The sequence below is a fragment of the Carcharhinus amblyrhynchos genome, chromosome 11, assembly GCF_965287045.1.
Source record: "Carcharhinus amblyrhynchos chromosome 11, sCarAmb.v2.hapA, whole genome shotgun sequence".
Taxonomy (NCBI): Eukaryota; Metazoa; Chordata; class Chondrichthyes; order Carcharhiniformes; family Carcharhinidae; genus Carcharhinus; species Carcharhinus amblyrhynchos.
In genome coordinates this window covers 38,134,202-38,156,375 of record NC_137334.1, presented here as the reverse complement: position 1 = coordinate 38,156,375, position 22,174 = coordinate 38,134,202, and the positions used below count along the sequence as shown (strand labels likewise).

General features: G+C 44.0%; 1 protein-coding gene across 7 annotated transcripts in view; it reads right to left on the bottom strand.

The window, feature by feature from the left end:
• pde1a (phosphodiesterase 1A, calmodulin-dependent) overlaps positions 1–22,174 on the bottom strand; it is a 555,040-nt gene that overhangs the window by 213,180 nt on the left and 319,686 nt on the right. The window lies entirely within an intron of this gene.

Below are 22,174 nucleotides of genomic sequence, written 5' to 3'. Positions count from 1 at the left end.
TACAGTGGCTGGCTGGAGTGTGTTACATGGAGAATAAACAATGGCTGGGCAGCTTCCCAGGCAGCAGAAAGGTTTACTGAGAATTCACATTCAATTTATCGAATTGGAATGCAATTGAAGTGTTTGTTGACATAATTAATTTACAAAGCATGAAGCCCAGTGAAAGAATTCAAATTTCAAGACATTGCCTAACTTCAGCTTACAGTGGTTATCGGACTGACAGGGAATTGAGGTGATTATTACTACCTCAGCCTATGCTGCTGCCACAGAGTCAGTTGCTGGAAACCATCTGAAAACAGTAGCAAGTGGCCCTCTGGATTGGACTGGAGTGTCAGGTGGTGGAGTAAAACCATCCCCGGCACTTGAGGGAAGTTAAAAGGAGAAGATTTCGGGAGGGTCTCAAAATCAGTAAAAGGGAGAGCTAGGATAAAAAGGCACCCAAAACCTTCCTTATGGAGCTCAGAGTAGCATTCATATTCCTCCTGACACAACAAAGGTTGAAAGGAAAACTTATCTGCTTGAGTCTTTTCTGGCCCTGGCTCTTCTGCCTGCTAACTTCATCTGGTGGGATTGCCGCAACACTTCCCTCGCTCATGCCCCCCATTCAAATTGTACTTGGAGCCCAACTGCATATTAGAACCCAATATGCATATTTAAAAACCCTGCCTATTACAGAAGACCAGGTTAAAGTCAGAAAGTCACAGTGGCAGGTAAGTCACTTGGCAATCAGAACTGCCCTCGCATCTAGGGCTGGATTTTATCCTAGTGGAATGAAAACTGAGTGCCATACTTGCTCCACCTCCACAGTCTCAGCGCATCCAATCAGGCACTAGATGGTCAATTAGTGTCCATCCAGCAGGTAGCAGGCCAACCAGGGGAGCGAAGGAGAACTCTGCATTCAATCGGCAATGTAGGCTGGGATGTCACTTGGCAGAGGATTAACATCACGAAGGGGAACATGGACAAGGTTAGAATTGTACACAGTTTGTGCTCACAGAATCAGTCCTTCTGTTATTGAAGGCTTACAAAAAAATGTTTTTAAATGACTTAACAAAACATACAGATGCTGCCACCTCACCCAGCAGATTCTGTGGGTACTTACAACCATGGTCTCAGTGACAGATCTTCCTTTGTGTCGCCTCATCATTGCTGCCATAAAATACACTCAAACATTTTCATTTTCTGATGCTTAAAGATTGCAGCAAGCAATGAAAACGTGAAGATGATTGGGGTGTCAATGAGCTCAATAGCTTGTTAATTAGTCATTCAAAATGGCAGCAGACTGTTGATTTCTACGTCATTTGCATAATTTGGGAGACTGGCATGATGATGTGACAATGCCAACAGAATGGCACCAAGCCCTATTTCGTGTGTGTGTGTGTGTGTATATATAGAGTGGGGGAGGGGAGGCATTGGGGAACTGGCCTGCACAATTTGCAGATGTAAAATCCAGCCCCTAGTTTTTAGTTGATATACAGAGTGAAAAGTGACCCCTCCAATTTTTCAAAAGCATATTTTGTGCAAAACTTTAGTCCAGGCTTTGTTAACGTGCTGCTGGCGAGGTGCACACCCTGTATGGATAGCCTGCTGCGGATCACTAGCTCCAGGCCGATGTAATGCCAGGCAGGCTGAGGCCATTTCTGCTGGCAAGAAGATCAACTAGGATGGGGGTGTAAGGTGAATAGCGCAGGACAGTGTTGCAAGGCCAATTTTGCAGTTATCCAAATTATTCTGTTGGATCCTGGAGGAGCATCCAGCTTAACCTGGCTCCAGAAAATTAACTCTAAATTTACGTTTTTGAGTTCTCATCCTCTTTACCACTCACTTATAATTAGTTGAATGACTACTTAGATCATTACAGTTGCAAGGTGGACATACGTTCCTTACAGGACTCTTTGTAGTTAGATAAACATCGCTGAATAAATCTGTTACTGGGCCACCCAGTGCAAGGCCCCAGTAAAAACGCCATGAAACAGGTACAAGACAGGAAGTCATCAACCACAGTTTTGTTCACAAGGTCTGGCCTTAATTTGGAATAGATTTGGTGTCCTGGCAGAGAGATCAGGTGGCAAGCTTATCCACTAGGCCTACCGGCCGTTCCATGCTTTATCTTATTATTTCCTAGGTCAGGATTTCAGGAAAAGCTGCGGCCTCCAGGTAAAACCTTACTGAGCATTTAATAAAGAGACAAAGGACAATTCAATGGACAATTAATGATAATTAATTAATAATTATTACTGTGCTTTTTTTAATTTTGATAAGCTTTCTTTAGTCAGAAGAAAAGATGGCAAATATTTTCCAAAACGATAATGTATGATTAGCTTGGTTAATTACAAAGTGTGACAGTGAAACATTTATGATATAAACACAGGGCGGCACAGTGGTTAGCACAGCTGCCTCACAGCGCCAGAAACCTGGGTTCGATTCCTGCCTTGGGTCACTGTCTGTGTGGAGTTTGCACATTCTCCCCATGTCTGTGTGCCTCCAGGCACTCCAGTTTCCTCCCACAGTCCAAAGATGTGCAAGTAAGATGGATTGGCATGTTAAATTGCCCCTTAGTATCAGGGGGACTAGCTAGCGTAATTGCCTGGGCTTATGGGGATAGAGCCTGGGTGGGATTGTGGTCAGTGCAGATGCAATGGGCCGAATGGCCTCCTTCTGCATTGCGGGATTCTATGATTTTGATGTTATGTTTACATAGGATTTCCCTCTATTAATGGTTGCTATAAACATTACTAATATAAATATTGAGATATAAAGTATCAGAAAGTAATGACTGTGGATATGAATTGTGCATCATATACAGGTTATTGCATTTTTGGCCTGCATGAAGATTTAAAATCCCCATTAATATTTTTACCGCGAGCAGTGACTTGGTCAAATCAAGGTCTGAGAAAGTACAGTGTGCACAATTTATCAGGATGCTTCAGCAGCATTGATTATCTAGATGATAATACAATCCATCAAAACTACTTCAACAAAATCTAGAGCCACATTTCAAACATGTTTTCTGGTGAATTTCATATTAAGTTGTTCTTTAAGCAGAAGCGCTTAGAATGCAGGTATGTGTAGGTGACAGCGCAAAAGGAGGCACGAGATGCTGTTCTGATTGCACACCGATTGTTACGTTTATTGATTCTGAATGATAATTCTGAAAGTGCATGAAACTGACTGAGAGAGATATCAAGAGACAGAAGAGCACACAGTAGGGGTAAACTTAAACCTCAATGGGGTAGAGAACTGATGCCATTAAATCAAGATATTAGAAGGCCTATTGGTTGAAAGCATCCCATTCCTCAGGCCTGAATTTTATGTCTGGGGTGAGCCCAAAGTCAGTGAGGTGGGAGCGAACTGAAACCCACTCCCACCTGAGATTGCAGTCAGAATTTTTCTGTTGCTCAGATAGACATGACTGACCCAAAACCGTATAATAATAATGTTAGACATCTGTCCTGGCCTCATTGGTCCCTGGTGCAATTTTTTGGTCAGTGGGTATGACTCTGCCAACAATCACCAATGTGGAGATGCTGACATTGGACTGGGATAAGCACAGTAAGAAGTCTCACAACACCAGGTTAAAGTCCAACAAACCTGTTGAACCTCTTCCTTTAGAGTTGGCAACGGGCCAATTGCAACCTCAATCCAGGGCGTGATGATAGCCAGGGCTCAAATAAAATTAACAAAGGTGTCTGGGGACTGAGGGCTGTGTATGATTGTGCTCAGTAAGAAGTCTCAGAATACCAGGTTAAAGTCCAACAAGTTTATTTGGTAGTAAATGCCACAAGCTTTCGGAGCGCTTCTCCTTCGTCAGGTGAATGGGGAGCTCTGATCACTGCACTCACCTGACGAAGGAGCAGCATTCCAAAAGCTTGTGGCATTTATTACCAAATAAACCTGTTGGACTTCACCTGACGAAGGGACTAACCCCGAAAGCTTGTGAGTATATTATCAAATAAATAGGTTGGACTAAAACCTGGTGTTGTCAGACTTTTTACGGACTTTAACCTTGCATTGTGAGACTTCTTACTGTGTTTACCCCAGTCCAATGCCAGCATCTCCACATCATGATTGTGCTCCCCAGACACTTGTCCCCTCTGAGGGAAGATATTGGAAGTAGCACACCCCCTTTTCTCAGTGCCCAGCTTTCTCCCTCCATCCCTGGTAGCATTCAGTCTTACACAGAGTGTGTTTCATGCTGGATGGCTTTTAATTAGTCAGCCAATGTCAATAAAGCAAAATCGGGTGGGAATCACACCCACTCATGCCTGTGTCCTGAATGTCAAATTCAGACCAATGTTATAACTTATCCCACATAAAATGTGTCAGTCAAAAATCTATGTAACTCAGTCTTGAATATATTCAATGAATCAACCTTCACTACTCACCAGAGGAGAGAATTCCAGACACTGTCAACTCTGAGAGAAGAAATTCCTCCTCATCTCTTCAATGGTAAACCCTTTTTTAAAACTGTGTCCCCTTGTCCTAGTTTCCCCCATCCGAAGAAACATCCTCTCAGCATCTATGCTGTCAAGCCACCTCAGAATCATTTATATTTCAATAAGATCACCCCTCATTCTTCTAAATTCCAAGGAGCATACAGGCACAAACTGCTCAACCTTTCCTCATAAGACAAACTCCTCATCCCAAGAATCAACGTAGTAAACTTTCTCTGAACTGCCTCCAATGCAATCACGTCGGCAATCACGGGTTTCTTCCGAGTGCTCTGGTTTCCTCCCACAAGTCCGAAAGACATGCTGGTTAGGTGCATTGGCCATGCTAAATTCTCCCTCAGTGTACCAAAACAGGCACCAGGGTGTGGTGACGAGAGGATCTTCACAGTAATTTCATTGCAGTATTAATATAAGTCTACTTGCGACACTAAGAATCATAATAAACTTAAAACTTTTTAAGTAAGGTAACCAAGACTGTAAACATAGCCTCACCAATACCCTATCTGATTGCTGCATATACTTATATACTTGTAGAAAAGGCCTGCATCTATTTGCCTTCCCAATTACTTGCTGTACAGCATGCTGATTTTCTTGTAACACCACAGGGGATCATTACTACATGCTTCCTAAGTTATTGCCTTTCTGAGTCACCATCGTGACAGCACTTAAGGACCTACTGTTGCCTGTTCAAACGTAAGTAAAACATCCCATGACACCATATGGAAAGGGAAGACGGTTCACGTCCCCCAACCATTCTGCCCACAGCATTTCACATTCAACTAACACCACCAAAAATATCAACTTCTCATTAATCTCGCTCTCTGCACCTGGAATTTATTTATTGGCTGCAGTACTTGCCTACTTAACAACAAGAATAGGCGGTGGGGGGTGTGGACGGAGTCGGTGGATGGGAGGCTGGTTTGTGTGGTGGATTGGGCTTCATTCGTGACCCTTTTGTGGTTTCTTGCGGTCTTGGGCAGAGCGGGAGCCCGGGCCGGGCTGTGGTGCGGCCGGAGAGAGTGCTTTCTATGGTGCGTCTGAGAGTTGCATAGAAGGGCTGAAGGGCAAGAACAGGTGGGAGCCACGATGTGGAGATGCTGAGGTGACCGTCCTTGATGGAGATGTGTGTGTCCAAGAATGCAACTGATTCCGGAGAGTAGTCCATGGTGAGTCTGATGGTGGGATGGAACTTGTTGATATCATCATATAGTTGTTTCAGTGATTGTTCACCATGAGTCCAAAGGAAGAAAATGTCATCGATGTATCTAGTGTATAGCATCGGTTGAAGATCCTGTGCGGTGAAGAAGACTTGTTCAAACCTGTGCATGAAGATGTTGGTAGACTGAGGTGCGAATTTGATACCCATGGCTGTTCCATGTGACTGGATGAAGAACTGGTTGTTGAAGGTGAAGACATTGTGGTCCAGGATGAAGTGGATGAGTTGTAAAATCTGGAAACTGGCAGTTGTTGGCGTTGAGTACTGAGGCAGTTGCAGCAATGCCATCGTTGTGGGGGATGTTGGTGTAGAGCACCGAGACATCCATTGTGACGAGGAGTGTCCCTGGTTCAACTGCTCCATGTGTGCTGAGTTTCTGTAGGAAGTCTGTAGTGTCGCGACAAAAGCTGGGAGTTCTTTGTACAATGGGTTTCAGGATGCTTTTGATGTAGCCGGAGAGGTTCTCCCACAGGGTCCCATTGCCCGATACAATGGGACGGCCGAATGTGTTTGCCTTATCTATCTACAGGAGACAGCCGAGATCACCAATGCGGGGAGTACGTGGGATGAGAGCACGGAGGGTGTTCTGAAGGTCCAGAACAAAACGGGTGGCACAGTGGCACAGTAGCACAGTGGTTAGCACTGTTGCTTGACAGCTCCAGGGACCTGGGTTCCATTCCCAGCTTGGGCCACTGTCTGTGTGGAGTTTGTACATTCTCCCCGTGTCTGTGTGGGTTTCCTCCGGGTGCTCCAGTTTCCTCCCACAGTCCAAAGATGTGCGGGTTAGGTTGATTGGCCGTGCTAAAATTGCCCCTTAATGTCTTGAGATACGTAGGTTAGAGGGATTAGTGGGTATAATATGTAGAAATGTGGGGATAGGGCCTGGGTGGGATTGTGGTTGGTGCAGACTCGATGGGCCGAATGGCCTCTTTCTGCACTGTAGAGTTCTATGATTCTATGATTTTTAATTGTCTTCCATGAAACCCTTTGAGACAACCTGAAGACTGGATAAAGTGTTATATAAAGAGAAACTCATTTATTAAATCTTTCTGTCCTTGAGAACTTCATATTGCTTGTAATCTAGCTGCTTTCCCTCATTTTAATCTTTATATTCCCTAATTCCCTCACTTCATACTGAATGATGAATATTCAATTTAAGTCAATGGATGAAGTGTAAACTCAGAAAACAATATAAAACTGTGACACTAGAATGGGATCGTGAGGAGGAAACTCTGGAGATCCCGAGGAGTTGGGTGGCTGATCAATATTGAAGATAGAAATGAGGGAGTCCAGTTGCAGCTGTGAGTTAGACTACATCATTTTCTCATGCCTCTACAATAGCTTGGGATTGCAAGCACGGGGGCAAGAAACATGACTTGGCATCATCAAAACTACACAGTTGCAACAAACCATTACAACACCTCTTAATTTTCTTTCCTACCAAGTAAATTAAAGTAAAATGCCACCAAGGAGAAAGTGAAAGAAAGATGAGAGTAGACTTCCAGCACCGTCAGTCACACTCTTATCCACATCACCATAATTCAGCTACCGCCACAACGGGTCCACAGCAGACGCTATGTCCCTGGCCCTGCACTGAACCCTGGAATGCCTAGACAATATAAGAAGTCTCACAACACCAGGTTAAAGTCCAACAGGTTTATTTGATAGTAAACTCAAGTTTTCGGGGTTTGCCCCTTCGTCAAACAGAGCATATAACAGATTTACAGATTACTGATTAGAATGTGAGTCTTTTACAACAAACCTGCTATTCAAGTCTTAAAGATGCATTGTCTGCATCTTGTCTGAAGTATCTCGGTGTCCAGATCACTAACAACCTGTCCTGGTCCCTCCGTGCCAATGCTATAGTTAAGAAAGCCCATCAATGCCCTTACTTTCTCAGGAGGCTAAGGAAATTTGGCATCTCTACTAAGACTCTCACCAACTTTCGCAGATGCACCATAAAAAGCACTATTTCTGGTTGTATCACAGCTTGGTATGGCTCCTGCTCTGTGCAAGACTGCAAAAAACTACAAAGGGTCATGAACAAAGCCCAGTCTATCACACAAACCAATCTCCCATCCATCGACTCTGTCTGTGCTCCCTTCTGCCTAGGAAATGCAGCCAGCATAATCAAATACCTCACCCACCCTGGACATACTCTCTTCCACCTTCTTCCATCAGGCAAAAGATATGAAAGTCTGGAGATATATACCAACTGACTCAAGAACAGCTTCTTCCTTGCTACCATCAGACATTTGAATGGACCTACCTCGTATTAAGTTGATCTTTCATTACACCCAGTTATGACTATAACACTACACTCTGCACTCTCCCTTTTCCTTCTCAATGTACGGTTTGCTTTGCCTGTATAACATACAAGAAACAATTCACGGTATACTAATATATGTGACGACAATAAATCAGTCACAGCCAAAAGGCGTTCAGTGGGACTTGCATTTATGTTTGAGGCACTTTTGCCCAATTAATCTGATTCCTGTTGCCATATCATATCAATATTCTAGCTGGCAGCTTGCAGATTCCCACTTCATGACAGGAATCTGGCTGACAGTGCTTCAAGAACACTTAGTGACCCTCATCCCAGGAAATTAGGCCAGTATCATAGAGTGGAGAGATCCTTATGCAGTGAGGTCAGGGCAATCCAGTTCCTTATGTCTTGGATATAAAGAAGGAAGTGGGACTTTGAAAGCAGAGAGATGGAGCCAGGGGAATGGTGGACTAAGCATAAGGATCAGGAGGCTAAGTGGGAAATGAATGGATTTGTTTAGGGCTTGAGTTTGGAGTGAGTTGAAGACTTGGTCTTGAAGCAGTTGAGAAGAGAATGAAGCCTGGAATCTCTGGGGAGTGGCAGAAGTTGGTTGGTGGTGTCAAGTCGTTAGAAGCAAATAATCTTTTGCTAATCTCAGACAGACGAAAGCAGCATTAGTTGTTTGGCAGCAAGCAGTCACAGGACACTGCTTAGAGATGTTACAACTGAATGCTTGTACAGTGCATCATTTACAACTTCAAGGATAAATTAAACGGTTCATGAAGGGATAAGAATAAAGATGGTATGAGGCGGGTTTCAGAAATCACATACTGTAATAACTATATTTTACTGAATAAGAACACATTGTCATGGCCTTCAAAAATCACAACTTGAAAGACAACAAAATGGATTACATCAGACCACACAAGGGAAGAAAAGCACTGGAATATTTTGTTTCCATGGTACTGGATTCAAGTAGGAGCGCATGGAGAAAAAGCACAGCAAAGACAGTCTGTGATTCTACTTATTGCAGCTGACAATGGACATTGCAATATTGATTAAACAGGCAAAGGAAACTTGCACTGTGACCTTGAAATAATTTGTAAAGAAATCAGCCGATAATCACCTCCTTATCCTTAGCTATATTTTTGTAACCACTGGCATTCAATCAGCACCACTAAAGCAAATAATGACAAATTAGTGTGGATGCCGGAATCTGAAACAAAAAATAGAAAATGTTGGAAAATTTCAGCATCTGTAAAGGGAGATCAGAGCTAACATTTCGAATCTGCATGTTTCTTTGTCAGAACTAAAGAGAACTGGAAATATACTGTTGTATATGTGTGGGTGGAGCAGTAGGGACTGAATAGAGGACCAATGGTAGGTGAAGGCAAGGGAGAGATTGACAAATATACTTTGAACAAGAGGACAAACGGAGTGTAATGGTGGTGATCAAGGCTAGGAAGGATGCTGACAGTGGTATATTGAGTGATCAGAATGTGTTCATGGCAGACAAAGTTGGGCATTGTGTCAAAGGACAACCTGGAACAAGTTACAGATGACCCTATTGGGGTGGAGAAACAGCAGTAAGGGAAAAAGATGGAAAGTGCCATTATAAAAAAAGGGAAAAATAAAAAAATGTATCAATGGAAGAAATGAAAACAAAAAAAGGAAAAAAACAGTATCAAGAAAAGAAAATGATGGAAATGGGGTGAAGGTGGAAGAGAGAGTTCATGGCTGGAAGTTGTTGAACTCAATGTTCAGGCTGTAAAGTGCCTTAACAGAAAATCAGGTGCTGTTGCTCCAGTTTCTGTTGGGCTTCACTGAAACATTGCAGAGGGCCAAGGATGGGCATGTGGACATGAGAGCAGGATGTGGTGTTGAAATGGCAAGTGACAGGAAACTCACTTGTGGATGGACTGAATGTGTTCTGCAAAATGATCATCCCTTCTGTATTCAGTCTCTCCAATGTAAACTAGATCACATTCAAAGCCGCAAATGCAATAGACCAGATTAAACGAAGTGCACTTGAAGCACTGCTTCACCTGAAAGGCGTGTCTAAGTCCCTGGATGGTGACAAGGAGAAGGTAAAAGGGCAGGTGTTGCATCTTCCACGATTGCAGGGGAAGGTGCTGTAGTTAGGGGCTGAGTTGTTGGGCGTAATGGAGCTGTGGACCATGGTGTCCCAGGGAGAATAGTCCCTGCAGAATGCTGACAGAGGAAGATGTGTTTGGTGGTGGCATCATGCTGGAGTTGGCAGGAATGGCTAAGGATGCTCCTTGGAATGTGGAGATTGATGGAGTGAAAAGTGAGGACAAGGGGGATCCTATCCTATTCTGGAGGGAGAGGAAGGGGTGGGAACAGAGCATGGGAAATGGTTCGGACACAGTTGAAAGCTCTGTCTACCATAGAAACTACAATTAAGGAAGAAGGAAGATATACCAGAAGCACCCTTTTGGAAAGTGGCATAATCAGAACAGATACGATGGAGATGAAGGAACTGAGAGAATGGGATGAAATCCTTACAGGATGTGGGATGTGAAGAACTGTATTCAAAATGGCTGTGGGAGTTGATGGGCTTGTAATGGATCCTAGTAAACAGTCTATCACCAGAAATGGAGACCAAGAGGTCAAGGGATGGAAGGGAAGGGTCAAAGATGGACCACGTAAAAGTGATAGTGGGGTGGAAAATTGGAAACAAAATTCATAAATTTTTCCAGGTCCAGGTGACAGCATGAAGTGGCAATGAAAGGGTCAATGTACTGATAAAAGAATTGTGGGAGGGAGCTAGAGTAGGACTGGAACACAGAATGCTCCACTTACCCCATAATGAGACAGTCATGCAGGTATCCATAGCCACATGTTTTACTTGGAGGAAGTGAGATGAGTTAAAGGAGAAATTTATTCACTGAGAGAACAAGTTCAGTTAGGCAGAGGAGTGGTAATGGATGAGAATCCTGTTTGAGGAAGAAGTGAAGAGACCTTAGGCCATCCTGATGGAGAATGGAGATGTAGAAGGATTGGACATCCATGGTAAAGAGGTGGCGATTAGGGCCACGGAACTGGAAATTGTTGATGTGATGTAGGGGATTAGAGGAATCACAGCTGTAGATGGGAAAGGAATGGACAAGAGGAGAGAAGATGGAGTTAAGCTGGGAAGAAATGAGTTCAATGGGACAGGAACAGGCTGACTCAGTTGGCTTACTGGACTAAAACAGATTGCTCATTATCGCATTGCCATTTGTGTGAGCTTACTGTGCACAATTGAGCTGCCACATTTCCTACATTATGACCATAACTAAACTTCAAAGGAACCACAATGTGTTGGGAAATCCTAAGTTTGTGCATTGCACTGAGTAGGACTAACACATGCTCAGCTGCAGGCACCCATTATTGAACTAACTTTATTTACACCCCCACAACAGAGGGGTCTCTATACAGCACTCTCTCCACAACGTATGTTCATCTACCAGCAGTTCTACATTATTGACTATACTCTGTCTATCATGAACTGTCAAAGAAACATACTGTTTGATATGATCAGCCAATCAAGGTGGATAGTCTACATATCTGGCATCACACAGGCACTGAAGTGCACTCACAACATTGTTCAACTGTGAGGCAGAAGATCTTTTTGGACTGATGGCAGCATCCTGTTATAGGAAAATATCACTCAGTAACCACTGAATAGTAGAAAGATTTGCTGAGCCTGTTGTGCATTTTTTTGTGTCACTTCATCTTTCCAGGGTAATTTGGGCACTACTTCCGTTTGAAAGTGGCGGCCTTTTGCCTTAGTTTGTGTGATACACAGCAAACAATGATCTGATCAAGACATGCATTGACCCGTAGGTTAGCTGCAACCAACATGTTCCTTTGTTTGTTCATAATAAGCAGGGTATACACCAAACTCAACCAGCTTGTGCTTGCAAAACAAAACTTCTTCTGTTAGACATGCTTCCATGATTATGCGGCACTTACTGAACAATCCTGAGTGTGCTCATTGCTACATCAACAATCAATTTAAGATAATCAGGTGAGGATTGTTGCACATTATACTTGCTAGAAGCAACATACATTCATACACAACGGACCATCTCAGCAAACAAGTAGGAATATGTTTAAGAGTTGCACATTTTTTGTATTACCCGGGAGCTTGGGGAACCTCTAACCTTCTCCGTGGTAGTGCCTCGACCAATCAGAATTGACTTGCTAACTAATCCGTACCCTTTTTGTCCTGCAGTGTATATTGTTGTGATTATTTGAAATTTGGCATTCTTGCATTTCTCCTGATGAAAAACTTCAACAAAATGCCTCTCTTTTCAGCAATATTCAAATTCTATACTACGATCTATGATCTCATTGAAAGATATTGGTATTGCAAAACAACATTATGACAGACAATTTAGTCCCTCATCCAGAATATATTCTGTGCCTTTATTACCCTCAGGGCATCCTCTAAGTGGTGTTTAAACATGAAGGAGTCTTGATTCATTGACTGAGGGAGATGGTAAACAGCAGGTCATTCATTTGCCTGTGTTTAAATTGAAGTCATGAGATGTCAGTGTTTGAAGACTCTTAGGGCAATTGTCATATAACTATTTACCATTTTGTTCCCACTGCAAATGAATCTGTCTGGTCAGTGGAATAGATTATATCCAGGAATGATGATAAAAGTCTCCGGAATGTTAATGAATCAAAATGAGCATGCCAGGTTCATACCTTTAGCACTTAAATTGCCCACTTCTATCCTGCTTATTAGTTGCGATTTGATACAACTGAGTGGCTTGCTTGACCATTTCAATGGGCAGTTAATAGTCAAATACATTTCCTTCTGTAAAAGGTATTAATGAACCAGTTGGATTTTTATGATAATCCAACAATTTTCATGCCATCTTTACTAGAATTTATTGGTAATATGTTTAATGTTTTTCAAGTGAATTCAAATTCACAAACAGCCATTGTGGGGTTTGAACTCACCTTCTCTGGATTACTAGACCAATAATATTATGGTTACATTGCCTTCACTCATCCATTATCACCAAGTCAAAGAATTCATTTCGTTCATACGAATTGTGCATTAAATAACCAATGCACACAAATCAACTATTCCTGACATTACGCCAACATTATAATTGTATTCTTTAAAGTGTGTTTTGCAAACATTCTAATTGGGTATATTATAAATCACTAGTAAATTATTATAATTACAATTTCAAAGCAATGCTAATTTGTGTAGAATGTATCAGATTTCAGCATTGCATTTAAACTTTTAAAAATATTTCCTAGTATGCAGACTAAAAATTAAATATTTAGCAGGATATCATTGCATTCTTAACATCTCCAATTTACAGTATCTTGAAATCTTTGCTTCCATGTATTCATTCTCATGATGTAGGCACTACTGACAATGTGGGCATTTATTTTCCACCTCTCCTTGACAACTGAGTGACTTGCTAGGCCATTTCAGAGAGTAATTAAGTAATTAAGAGCCAGCCATACTTGTGTGGGACTGGAGTCACATAGAGATCAGGCGAGTGAGGACAGGTGTTATTGAGTCTTATTGGAGGTGTACTATTTCATACAGAGCAACAGGCTGAACCATTAGTTAAATAACTACATCATCCGATCTGCAGCTGTGGATGGTCAATTGAAGGCAGCATCTAAACTTGTCTTGCCCCTGCCAAATATTGAATAATGGATTTCAACTTCTCACTCTTTACACAATCTTAGAAACGCTTTACTTGATCAGATTAACCTTGTATAAAACAGTTATTTAATTTGGTATTTTATGTAACGCTACATTCTGCACTCTCCTGTTTCCTTCTCTATGAATGATATGTTTTGTCTGTATAACGTGAAAGAAACAATACTTTTCACACGTGACAATAATAAATCAAATAAAATCAAATTAAATTTTATGGGGCCTCAAGTAGTGTAATCATAGAATCCCTACAGAGCAGAAGGAGGCTATCTGTTCCATTGAGCCTGCACCAACAACAGTCCCACCCAAGCCCTGCTAATCCCCCTGACACAAAGATGCAAATTCCCATGGCCAATCCACTTAACCCGCGCACTCTTTGGAGTGTGGGAGGAAACCCATGCAGGCATGGGGAGAACATTCAAACTCCACACAGTCATTGTTGTTGTTCGTCCATCGTCATCGATGAGGACCTCGACACCATTAGTCATTTAGAGGCTGATTGCAGTGTGTCCGAGGATGACTGATCAGGCCAATTCAGGTACGGAATGTCCTGGCACATATTGGACAGACTTGTGTAGGCACTGTAGTTGTTGCGCTAGTGGCTCTGGGCTTGCACAGCTCATGCTTAAGTTGTGCTTCGGCAGTACACCTTGCTTCATGAACTTGACAGCCTTTGTAGATGAGGCAGCCCCAGGTAGGGCGGTTTTGTACCAGCGTTTCCCAGGTGGCCATGTCAATGTCAAGCGACTTCAGGGAGGCTTTGAGTGTGTCTTTGAAACGTTTCTTCTGCCCTCCATGCGAACGTCTTCCAGCGGAGAGTTCCCCAGAAAGGAGCTGCTTGGGTATGCACTCATCTGATATACGGATGACACGGCCTGCCCACCAGGTCTGCGCTCTCATCAGCAGTGTGTGGACTGATGGTAGACTTGCCCTAGAGAGAACTTCAGTGTCTGGTACTTTGTCTTGCCATCAGATGCGTAATATTCTGCGAAGACAAGTCATGTGGAAATGATTGAGCTGTCTTGCATGCCTTCGATACATAGTCCACGTTTCACAGGCATACAGGAGGGTAGTAAGTACCATGTCGCTGTAGACCTTCAGTTTTGTTGCTGGGCTGATTCCTCGACGTTCCCCTAGAGTGGAGCGCAGTCTACCAAAAGCAGAACTTGCCTTTGCTATTCTGCAGTTAACTTCTGCATCAATAGTCACTGCTTGAGAGAGGGTGCTGCCAAGATAAGTGAACTGGTCCACTGCCTGTAGTTTCTGCCCTTTGATTGTGATTATGGGTTCTGTGTACGGTGCATGAGGAACAGGCTGGTGCATGACTTCGGTCTTTTTAATGTTGATGGTGAGTCCAAAGTTGTCACAAGCCATGGAAAATTTGTCCATACGGACTTGCATCTCTGGCTCTGAGCCAGCGTACAGGGCGCAGTCATCGGCGAAGAGGAAATCTCTCAAAACAGTCTCTTTCACTTTGGTAATAGTTTGAAGTCTCCTCAGGTTGAAAAGCTTCCCATCCACTCTGTACTTGAGGCTAATTCCAGCAACACTATCCTGGGAGGCATCATTCAGCATGGTATTAAACATGGCAGGATGCCAAAGTTTGGTGGGTGTGGCATGCCCAATGTCTTCCCACTGTCATGGCATTTTGGCTGTGGTGTTAAGGGCATTGGCCCTCCAGCCCCAGAGGCACTTAAATAGCCAATTGAGGGCCTTTACCTGCTCTTGCTGGCATGTGGGCTCTTTGCCACATTGGGAGACTGATACTGTTATAAACCCGGGCAATCTCCCTGAACGCTCAGGGGAGCCAAAGAGGCCTCCTCATTGGACAATCAATGGCTGTAGAGGGCCACCTGGTGGCAAAGACTATCCGTGTAGCATCAACACCACCCCCACCCCTCCAAACACATTTTTTCTTTATTCTTTCACAAGATGTTGGTTAAACGGGGAAGGCCAGCATTTTTTTCCCCCATTCCTAATTGCCCTTCAACTACATGGATTGTTAAACGATTTCAGAGTCAACCACATTGCTGTGGCTCTGGAGTCACATGTAGGCCAGATCAGGTGACGATGGCAGATTTCCCTCCCTAATGGGTATCAGCGAAGGCGGTTTAGAACGGAGTTGAGGAGGAACTTCTTCACTCAAAGGGTGGTGAATCTCTGGAATTCTCTGCCCGTTGAAGTGGTGGAGGCTGCCTCGTTAAATATTTTTAAGACGCGGGTTGATGGGTTTTTGATAGGAGAGGGGATTCAGGGTTATGGGGAGAGGGCGGGAAAGTGGAACTGAGCAGCGACAGATCAGCCATGATCTTATTGAATGGCGGGGCAGGCTCGAAGGGCTGGATGGCCTACTCCTGCTCCTATTTCTTATGTTCTTATGGATTTTTGTGATAATCAATGGCATGGTCACCATCACTGAGACCAACTTTCATTTCCAGATTTATTAACTGAATTTTAATTCCACTGGCTGCCATGGCGAGATTTGAACTTGTTCCTGCGGAATTAGCCTGGGTCTCTGGATTACAAGTCTGGTAAAATTGTCACTCCATCACTGTCTCTCCATTATTAAAAAAGACTAATTCCGTGGTAGTGAACCCATGTAAATCATTCTGAGAGCAGTGTCCTTGCTGTTTCTCCAAACCAATTGCTATCCCTGCACTGGCCACTGATCCCTGTGGTGTGACCAGCAGCTCTGTGAAATGGGATATGCCATTGCCCCAGCACCAAAGCTATTGTTAAGGCATTTTGACAATGACGGTCAAAGCAATGTAAGACCCTCCCGCCCCAGAGACCAACTTAGCCACTGAGGTGGTAAATTAATGTCCTCTTTCTACCGTCAGGAGCATTTTATCAGTTCTCTGCCACATGGGAGACCAAGAATGTCTTCCCCATTGGTGCCACATACCAATATATTTACCTGACGGCACTGGGATGTGGGACTCATGCAAGCACCTTCATCCCATTGAGCCTCCTGAAAATGACCACAGCAGGGTTGTCATCAGTGTGCCTGTGGGTGAGTGTGCTCTCATCATGACCATTACATTCTGCCAATTGTCTGAATTTGTATTTTAAGCATCTTAATAACCTTGCAGGGTGAGCTAGTTTACCATACTGGTGATGAAAATTGAAATGTTGTCCCATTGTATTCCAATATATGAGGTATCTGAGGTACTTAATATTACAGTTGGTTGAGTTATATTTTCTGTCATGTTAATTCATGTCGCATATCTCAAACTATGCAAGAACAGCAAGCTTATTCTGGGGTTGATGTTCAATTAAGAAAACACGATAATAATTTGAATTTATGCAAAACTCATGACAATAGTGCAGCATATTTGATTTTTTAATAGCATCTTTTGGGAGGCATTTCTCCCAAACAAAATTCTAAATATTGAATTTGCGTAAAAATTGGAATAAATCACACTTTTTTTCAGTGGGAGTTTCAAAAATGAATCTCCCACACTCTGCGCTGCAGAATGCCTCAGCATGAATCATGCTAAATTCAGTAGGTGGGGTCTATTCCCACTGGAAAGTCCAGCACCATAGTACTGAGCAAGCCACTGTGAGTGCACTGATCTGCCAGTGCTGACATCAGACATGCACAGTAGCCCACACTGCCAGCCTCCTGAATGCTGGCCACCTTGATTGTTGGCCAGCTCCCCCGAGACCACCAAGGCCCGACTGCTAGCCTCCCCGATGTGTCCGGGCCAGCCCTGCCTATTCCTTGCCCCACAGCCCACTTCTATTTCCCCAGCCCTGATCCCCGCACCCCCATCACTGGCACTTTGCCTCTTGGACAGTACCAGTGGGTCATGCTGGCACTGCCAAGCTGGCAATGCCCTGGGGCACTCACTGCCGTTTGACCCTATAGGGAACCTCGATTGCCCCCTTCGCTCCCTCGCATTTGGGCCACCAGCTCCCTGCACGTGGGGACCTTTATTAAACTGTGTTGGAGTGAAACGCTCCTGGCAAGGGAAAGAGGCTAACGGGCCTGGAGATTTCAGCCCCAGGTCCCCTAATTATACTTAAAATAAATGGAGATGGTGATTTAAATAAATTATTCAGCTCCGTCCTGATTTCTGGCACGGAGCTGATGGCACCAGAAATCTGGCTGCCAGAGATGCTTGGCACACTTGGTGCCCAGTAAAAATGGCCTCTGCTCAAGTCTCCCAGCCTGCTGTGTTGCTTTAATAGAATCAACCATCCCATCACTGTTGCAGTTTCATATAAGAGCTCTATAGTGAATATTTCCAGCTCACTTTGTTTTGAGTGTTTGGTAGAATATGTTGAAGTAGCATTGCTTATAGAATCTAGAGTGCACAAGGAGGTAATTTGGCCCAGCAAGACTGCACCAATAGCAATCTCAACCAGGTCCTATCCGCATAATCCCACATATTTACTCTCCTAGTTCTTGACACTAAAGGGCCATTTACCATGGCCAATCAACCCAATCAGCACATCTTTGGAATGTGGGAGGAAACCGAAGCACCCGGAGGAAACCCCACAGACACGGGGAGAATGTGCAAACTCCACTCAGACAGTGACCTGAGGCCAGAATCAAACCTGAGTCCCTGAGGCTGTGAGACAGCAGTGCTAACCATTGTGCCACCGTGCCACCAGTTATTTGAACTGAACGTGTGAGATGAGTGAAAATTTATGTTTAGAAGATTTGCAACAGTTTGGTGAAATGTTTGTGGAGAAAAGTTTAATTTTGTTCTCCTTCATTTTCTGTGTAGCTCCTTTATACTGAACACAAATGTAGCCTGCAAGATGAGCAGTGATCAAATCTTGCAAATTTCAGTGGCAGGATTTTCTCTGTGTGTTTCTGAACCTTGCCTTCAGGCTCAAATTGGGTTCAGATGCCCACACTGTGTGAGAAATAGTCACTCATTGTGATTTTTCCTTGAGCGGTCAATTAATGACCAGAGGGAGGGCTCATCATCCAATTAAGGATAACAGGCAAGCTTTTGAAATTGGAGGGCCAATCTGAGACTTTCCAGTTTGAATGTAGCCGCAGAATGCCATGGCAGGAGTCACAGGATGCTTCAATATGGAAGCTGCCTCTCTCCAACCATTTCAAAGATTAAATTAAAAATGGCTGTTGAAGCTTGGCCACCACTGTGAGGTGGCAGACATGTAGGAAACCCCTCTACAGAGCATGCTGCAGTGACAAACCGTGGCACAGGGAGGGTGTTCGTCTGAGCCTGCCAGGAGCACGCCCACCCATCTCCTGCAGATCATTTTCTGTTCTCTCTCTAACAAAAAAGTGATATTAATCCCTCACAAAAAGGCTCAGACAATGCATATTAAATCCTGTACATTGTAGCCCTGAAAACCGAAAAGAGGTGGTTACTATTCGTGATTAATTAACTTTTCTGCCACAACTGATTAAGCATTGTGAGGATCTTCTTCATATAATTCTTAATATATAATACTGAATTCCACATCATTGAAAAGTACATCCATAATTATATCATAAGATTATAGAATCCCTACAGTGCAGAAAGAGGCCATTCAGCCCATCAAATCAGCATTGACCACAATCCCACCCAGGCCCTACACCCGCAACCCCCACATTTACTCTGCTAATCCCCCTGATACTAGGGTTAATTTATCATGGCCAATCAACCTAACCCACACGCCTTTGGACTGTGGGAGGAAACCAGAGCACCTGGAGGAAACCCACGCAGTCACAGGGAGAATGTGTAAACTCTACACAGACAGTGATCTGAGACCAGAATTGAACCCAGTTCCTTGGCTCTGTGGAGCAGCAGAGCTAACCACTACGCCACTGTGGCTTGCACATTCTACAAACAAAATCTTATTGAATAAATTTTAAAACAAACTATGAAGCTTAAGTTATTGGCAGAAAGAATATGGTTGTGGGTGAACATTGTTTCTGTGAATTTTGCTGTAGATTATGTAAGTAACTGCAGACAGGATTGTTGCACGGTGAATTCTCGTACTGAGCTAAATCCATCAAATTTGGAATTTGCAGAACTTTTGCTGAACCCTTCCGATCGGTGAATTTGAATCTCTGTTAACTTTGCTGGGCCACTGTTAACACCAGTGTTTAAACTATACAGCAGCTGGAAAGCATACCAGACACAAACTTGGTTCGAGTGGAAATAAACAGATGAAGGATTCAATGCCTTTTTGCTGAGGATTTCCAAATTCCCAGATGTTGTAAAATTGTGTCCAAGTTAAGAATAGCAATAAGGTAAAATAAAACAAGGCAACAAGAACAAGTCTCTTGGTCTCAAAGAGTTCCACAAGCCTCACATGAAGCTAACTGTGATCATTGAGTCAGCCAATTTGGGAACGGCTTATAGATATTTTCAAGTGGTAAAGACAATATAATCAGATTCAAGATTCTTTAAAACATACTTTCGAAAGGTAAGCTGTCTTATAATCACTGCATGTTACCTAGGCTGTACAGTGAAGACCAAACATTGTGAAAATGGTGTAAGGCTTCTTTCAGTTTGATAGAATTCTAAGGTGGGAATTTCCCACTCCAACACTGAAAGATATCACTGTGACCAGGGCAAAAAAATTTGGAGAACCATTAAAAGTCAATGGAGGTGATTTTGAGCCTGCAATCTCTATCCACGGGAATGGTGGCATGTGCTCAAAATCTGGAGAGACTTGGAAAATGCGATTTGTGTCAACGAGTTAACAAGTTCTGGTTTTCCAGCCCCCTTGCTGTGGGGTACCGTGAAACCACCTCGGGATGCCAGGAACCTCATTTTAATACATTAGCATGTAACTAGCAAAAGTCTCTTGAGGACTTCTCCCCCTCACCTGATATTTACAACAGCTCGACATAAGCATTAACCTGTCACCTTCACCTCCGAGGGGATTTTGGAGTTGTGCTCAGGCGTCCAGCACCCTTCAAGGCATTCAGCGCTCAGGGGGCATCAGAGAGCACTTGGGGGACACACATAAGTGCAACTTGGGGAAGCTAGGTTTCCAGAATTGCCATATTGGGGAGACGGTTCAAGAAGGGTCATTTGCAATCCTTGCTTTCCCTTCATGTTGGGGCATCCCTTACTTTAAAAGGGTTGTGAAGGCTGGTAAGCAGGAAGTGCATATCACAGCTGAGGGAGTGCCCTTTCTTAATGGGGGCTGGCAAGAGGGTGAGGGGGCTTGGCTCAGCATTGGGGGTGACTGAGAGTTATCCAGGTGGGGGTCCCATAAGAGATTGGGTTGTCAGGGCAAAATGGGGGATTCAGGAATAGGCTGCATCGCCCTCATGTGGCTTGTTTGTCCATTACACTCAGGGGGAGGATGACTGCAGGGTGATTGGGACCCACACTCAGGCAGCCGTGTGAGGACAAAGGGGAGAAGCTGCCTGGCAGTCCCAAACCAGTTGTCAGGGATGCTTGTGTGTAATGGTACATCTCAATGGGTCATGGAAAGCTGCTCACCTCTGCACCTCTTGTGACCTGAGAGAAACAGGGCCCTGTAGGAATGTGCTGGGCATGCTAATCGCTGGCCTCACGATTTAGCTATTTCTCATCTGCCACAAGAGGAAGATACATGGCTGAACAGCCACCCCAGCCTCCTCTCACTAATGGTTATGTCAATAAATGTTGTGCAGCCAAACAGTACAGCCATTTAGTGGGAGCCATCTTTTAACCCTTTGCAAGCGAATGTCCCAAACATTGAGCTCCCAGTAAGGCTGCAACATCACACAGGTAATGCTGATGTGAGCCGCTGTGCAAGAAGGAGGTCAATCAAGCCTGGCAGAGCATCTTGCCCAGGCCCTATCTCTGTAACCCCACATATTTACTCCACTGGTCCCCCTAATCTACACATCTTGGAACACTAAGGGACAATTTAGCATGGCCAATCCATCTAAACTATGCAAGTTTGGACTGTGGGAGGAAACCAGAGCACCCAGAGGAAACCCATGCGGACAAAGGGAGAATGTGCAAACACCACACAGACAGTGATCCAAGGTTGTAATTGAATCCAGGTCCCTGGCGCTGTGAAACAGCAGTGCTAGCCACTGTGCCACCGAGCTGCTCAGAAGGTGCCTGATGATACCAGTGTGGAGGCCACAAATACCTGCAAAACATTGTTACAACAAGGCTCACATTTCTATGCATGCACTAGTTGATCAAGCGATTAGCCTGCTGAAGGCACAGTTCTGGTGCCTGGACCGTTTGGAGTGTCCTGCAATACAACCCTCAGAGGGTTTGCAGCATCACTACAGTCTGCTATGCTCTCCACAATTCAGCACTGCAGAGGGGAGGCCAAATGACCTAGAGGAACAGGGCCCAGGTGAGAATGTGCTGGAGGAATGTCGCATGTATTCAGATGAGGAGGATGTCAAGGCAGGCAGGGACAGTGACCACACAGTGAAGGAGGCTGAAGATCTCCAAGCAATAGACAGGGCCCAACTGGGCCATCAAGGGCTCTCTCTGAAAAGCGAGGTGCGGACTTCTTGCTGTCATTCCCTGCAGTCATTCTGGAACAAGTGCTGTCGAGTGTTAGGGAATCAATTATGTGGAGCTCTCCAGTGACTGCCGTGGTTA